This window comes from Mobula birostris, chromosome 2 (assembly GCF_030028105.1).
Source record: "Mobula birostris isolate sMobBir1 chromosome 2, sMobBir1.hap1, whole genome shotgun sequence".
Taxonomy (NCBI): domain Eukaryota; kingdom Metazoa; phylum Chordata; class Chondrichthyes; order Myliobatiformes; family Myliobatidae; genus Mobula; species Mobula birostris.
The window spans coordinates 157,175,194-157,181,193 of record NC_092371.1 but is presented as its reverse complement, the minus strand read 5'-3'; positions in this window follow the sequence as shown (position 1 = coordinate 157,181,193).

The window sequence follows — 6,000 nt, the reverse complement described above, 5'->3', positions numbered from 1 at the left end:
TATTTCATTACATGATTTTTGTATGGTTTATCATCATTTGTATATTAAACTGCTTTAAATGCATGACACAAATGCATACATATTTATTTGTTGAAGTAGTTCACTTAATTAAACCAAAATAAATCCATAAGCTTCATGTTGTCCAGGGACAGTTTACAAAGGGAATCACATTTCTTTTTACAAAGTATGCAATTCCCTGCCCCCTGCAACTTCACTAGAAACCCACAGGAAAATCCCAACCATAGGATTGAGAGAAATAGTAGTTAAGGAAAGGATACACAATTTCACCTTGGCAGTTGTGGCAGGCATTGGATTAAAACAATCGGTCAATTGTTTTCATGCTGTGGTGTAAAATGCATGATTAGAAATTAAAGGGAATAAAATAGTGAGAAATTTAAGACAGGCTGCTATTATATACAACCGCTCGTGGGGAATTTACTTAACCAGTTGCTAAAGTGCACAGCATATGTGGCATGGCAGATAGTACAGATGCCTCATAGCTTCAGTGATAGAAAATCAATCCTGACCTCCAGAGATATCTGTGTGGATTCTGTACATTCTACTTGTGACCATGTGAGATTCCCCAATGTTCTGCTTTCCTCTCAAACATGTGTGTTACCAAGTTAATCGGGTACAGTACTGACACAAGAACAATCCTGACCTCCAGAGCTGTCTGCGTGGAGTCTGTACGTTCTGCCTGTGACCATGTGGATTTCCCTGGAGGGCTTTGGTTTCATCAAAGGCTTTTGTTACTAAGTTAATCGGTTATTGTAAAGTATCCATTCTGGAACTGGGAGGTAGGGAATCAGGATGGAATTATTGTACATGTGAGAAACAGTAGTTTACAGGGAAGTAAGAGGAAGAATATAATTGAGCCACAGAGAGCTGGTGGAATAAGTTCCTTCCCTCTCGTAAGAACACATGAAATAGGTCAGCCAATACCAAGTAGCAGGATGGCACATGTGAACTGCTGGGCCCATAATGTAAAAAAAAAATCATTTCAGGGAAGCATGTGCTTCACTGTGACACCCATTTTAATCCTGAAAGTGCATCTTAAGAGAAGGTGCTAGGTGGCACCATTGACTACAAGGCACTATATTGGTTCTAGGCATTTGTGGATGTTCCCAGGATATGAAAAGGACTGCATGAATGCAAATTGTTTCTTTCCATTATGGTAGGCTCCAACTTCTGCTTTTTAAAGCTACATTAAAAAAGGCATAATGTACCCACATTAAAATGATTCAAGGGTCATTCTAGTTGAATGGGTAGATACAATTCCTGATGGACCACCTTGCATAAAGAGAATTTCACGCTGCATGCTTGTTTAAGCTGTGGTGTCATTATTTCCATGAGTGCTGCAGACATAATGGAAAAATGAGTGCCTATAATTACATACGTGAATATATTAAATATTATTGCTCATATTGATCGGGGTGAACAAACAGATAATCTTAGAAGAAGTTTTTTTTAATTACCACATTTTATTGAAATCATCATTCCTTATACTGAATTAATTCTCTATGCATAATAAGCAATACTAAAGGAATTACCTCTGATGTAACACATACAAAATGCTGGAGGAACTCAGCTGGTCAGGCAGTATCTATGAGGAACCAGGAAAGAGTCGATGTTTTGGGTCAAAAACCCTTCACATTCCCCTCCCTCCACCTCTTATTCGGGCTTCTGTCCCTTTCCTTTCCAGTCCTGATGAAGGGGCTCGGCCTGAAACATCAACTATTTATTCATCTCCATAGGTGCTGCCTGACCTGCTGAGTTCCTCCAGCATTTTGGGTGTGTTACTCTAGATTTCCAGCATCTGCAGAATCTCTTGTGTTTACCTCTGATGTAAAATTGATTAAAAAATTGTTCCTTTTGGAGTATTCTTCACATCTATGCAATGACTCTAAGAAAGATCAGTTAACCCACCTGACAATGTCACCAGATACAATGAAGCCATTCAGCTCATCATGCCTGTACTAGCATTTTGAAGGTGTTGTCTAATTAACTGCAGTCTCCTCATGACCTTGCACATTAACATTTCACAGATATTTACCTAGTTCACCATTGAGAGCTAATGCTTAATCTACTTTGTTCACGTAAACAAGTAAATTGGAATAAAAACAACACACACAAAATGCTGGTGGAATGCAGCAGGCCAGGCAGCATCTATAGGAAGAGGTAGTCGACGTTTCAGGCCGAGACCCTTCGTCAGGACTAACTGAAGGAAGAGATAGTAAGAGATTTGAAAGTGGGAGGGGGAGGGGGAGATCAAAATGATAGGAGAAGACACGAGGAGGAGGGATGGAGGAATAAAGATCAGTTGTCAAGTCTGTCCCTTGAGCATATTCTACCATTCACTTGGATCATGCCAATGTGTAACCTAACTCTTGATGTTTCAGTTCTATAACTCCAAATACCATGACTAACAAAAAGCTGTTGATCTTGGTTTTGAAATGACCCCAGTTCAACAGTTTATAGGGAAGAGAATTCCATATTTGCTGTAATATGACAAGGAGTGCTTCCTGTCATTTCCTTAACTCTAACTTTAAGGCGACGCCTCCTTCTCTGAGACCCCATCACCGAATGAAAGAAATTGTATCTACCTTTTAACTCCCTTAATCTTCATACATGCTTTAATTGAGTACTTTCTCTTAAATACAACAAAAAATAGCACTAATCTTTGCAACCTAGCTTCATATTTTAATCCTTCTGGCTCTTGTATCATCCTGACACCCCACCCCCACCAAGATTAAATCTTCTTCTATCCAAAGTTAATTACATTTTCCTGTCTTCTTCTACCATCCAATTCAACAATTTAATTTTGGAAATAAACAACATGATGCAGTTGATGCTAAACACTATTTTACTTACACTATTGATCTAATAGCTTCATCCGAGGTATTGCCTGCTCAAAGACGCATATCGGCTTGACGTGCAGACATGGACAGCGCGAAAATGAGTTCCAGATGACTGAATGTTTCCTGCTTCACTACACCTAACAATCATCCATATCTATATAAAAATGTTTATTTGTCTGATAATAATAGCTCTGAATGGCATAGTAAAATAAAAATCAACTTATAATCTCTCTGTTGTTAAAAAGAATGTTGCTGGTGATGAAAACATGACATTACTGATCAGCGGTTTGCAATTATGTCTGCAGTGTGGAGTATTAATGTTCACAGGATCACATCAGGAAGACTGCAAGTTTCTCACCTAGCTGATTCTGAGAAAAGGCAGCAATTTTGTTAGTGCTTGTTAGAGTATTTTCCCTTTTGCAATGATTGGAGGCTGTCAGTTTGAATTTTTTGGTATTAGAATTTACAACAGTGTGGCATCACAGATGCATTATCAAATGCATACAAATAAATATATGCATAAGCTGTTTAAAAGGATGATCGAAGTCTGATCTGACAGCCACAGGCTGAGTCATGCTCTGATCCCAAATAAGGATATAATCCCTTTAAGAAACTCCTTTCTAAAAGCAATAGCTCCAGGTACTGTAACCATTGCCTTTCTCCAGCAAAGTGTTCACAGAAAAATAGGAGACTGAAAGAGGCTGGATGAGTAGAAACAGTGAAGAGGGGTGTGGAGAAATATTTGGAGATTTGACTGCTTACAGACCATTGCACCGAAAGGAAAATAGGTTCAGAGTGCCTGTAACTCTGTAACATCAGTTAATATGCACACCTTCAGTAATGGACAATTTCAAAAATGGTTCACCTGTTTTTTTTTTAATCCACTATAAATCATTTTGTAACTCAGTAGTTCAAAGTGACATTTCACCTCCACACAAGACATTTGGTCCTGATTAGATCCATTCATTATTTAACAAGCTCTGCTCAGCAGAAACCATGCATTCAATTACTATGGTAGCAACAGAGTTCAGTGAATTGTGTGCAACTTTGGGGCAGATTATAATCACAATTTCTTTTCCTGAATATTTGAAGGTTGGGCACAACTTGTAAAATTAGCAAAGATCTATAGTGTTTAGCATTTATAAAATAAGTCTACAGATCTGTATTTTACGAGGAAGGCTAGTGTGACTCGTTGGGAGCTTGCTATGCATTACTTGGCTGTTGTATTTTAAAACACACACACACACACACACACACACACACAAATTCAGCTTCTTTGACAGCCATCTAATTATTCTCATGCCCTTGCTCGTTCTCCTGCTCTTTCCCATTTCAAATAGTTCACCTTTCTCTTTAGTAGATTATTGTTAAATCTATTTCCACTAACTTTTCAGACAGTGTGTTTCCTATCACAACAACCCTCTGTATATATAAAATCTCCACATATCCCCTCCATTTCTGCTATCATTTTCTCATTACAACATATCTAGGCCATCTGGTTACCAAGTTCCCTCAGTCCTATGTCACTCTATTGAAACACTTCATGAGTTTTGAACACTTTTATTAAATCTGTCCTTAACATTTTCTATTTTAATGAAAATAACCCAGATCTTTTGACCTAAATGAAGTTTTTCATTATAGTCTCACAGATCTCCTCTGCACCCACTCTAAAAACTTTTCAGCAGATGCTGAAAATCCAAAGCAATACACACAAAATGCTGGAGGAACTCAGCAAGTCAGGCAACAACTATGGAGAGGAATAAATATTCGATGTTTTGGGCTAAGACCCTTCAACAGGACTAAAACCTGTATAGTCTTCCAAAATGATGATGCCTATTATCTATTTGACAAATCTTCCAATGGATCTTTAACAGTGTTTCATAAAGATCCAGCTTAATTCAAGGCATTTCCACTCCTTGATAAAGTCAAGAAACCCATATTTGTTTTTAAGAGCATTTTTCAACTTGTCTTTCAGCTTCAGAGACTTGTACCAAAATGCACCATAGCCCCTACTGGTCCTTAATGTCCTTTATCCCTTAAGAAGCCCTCTGTTGGCTGGGGTCGATCATGAATGTTGCATCCTAGCCATCTACATGGTACACAAGCCAGAGCAATACGATATGGAGAGCTAGTTGATGTCCATCTAGCAGGCTCCCCCTCTATGTGCAGCTAATGAATTCAAAACAAACGGCAGAGACCAATACAGTTTGGCACCAGTGGCACAGGAGTTGCCCCTCAGCTTTGAACTCAACACAGGGTTGCCTTAGAGATAAACTCCAGTTCTGGATTTTTCCTCAGAGTTTAATCCTGAAGCCTTCCCCATGAATGGGTGTAGCCACAAGCCAGCTGAGGTTTGAGATCAGAGCTTTCCTTCTCCTAGATGAGAGGTCAACCACAGTTGATTATCCCAATCTGCCTGAAGAAACTGGTTTTAATGCACCAGTAACCCATTTTCCCCCCTTCTTCTGTCAGTAGAAACAATTCCACTGGGCCAGGTAGCTAAACCACACGTGAAGGCCAGGAAGAGGACTTGGTTGCCACAGGCTATTTGAAAAGCACAATTGGGAGCATTTAATATTTAGTGGGAGCTTATCCCCACTACCACTCCCAGCTATAACAACCTTAAGACCTTTATCCCTCAGAACAATACCAAGGTTATTACAAGAATAATAGTAACAAGATGGTGCCAACAACCAATGATGATGTCTTGTAGACATCTCATTAAACTACTTCCACTTCTCTTTCTTTTAAATATGTTTCTTCTCCTGAACTGTAATTAATTGCAGTCTGTAACTTCTACTTTGATGATGTATTTTCGGACCAACTGTGCAATCTGGCGCTTTTGCTATCTCCTGGGGAATTTGGTGTGGGAGGTTGAGAGCAAAGTGTGTGGCCATCATTTCCCAACGGCAGAATGTGAACCCATGGTTGGCTCCGTCACTCCTCACCAATCAAAGCATTGAGCAAGACTAAAATCGATGAGGGTGAGAGTGGAAGACAAGCAGGTGTTCAGCACCCTCTGCCTACGTTTGACCGGTTTCCCTTTCCCTGTTGGCTGAGGAAGGTACTGGTTCAATCACCTCGGTATGGTTCGAGATTGTAGGACTACAGATTGATGCTTAGTGTCCTCAGTGCTGAACGC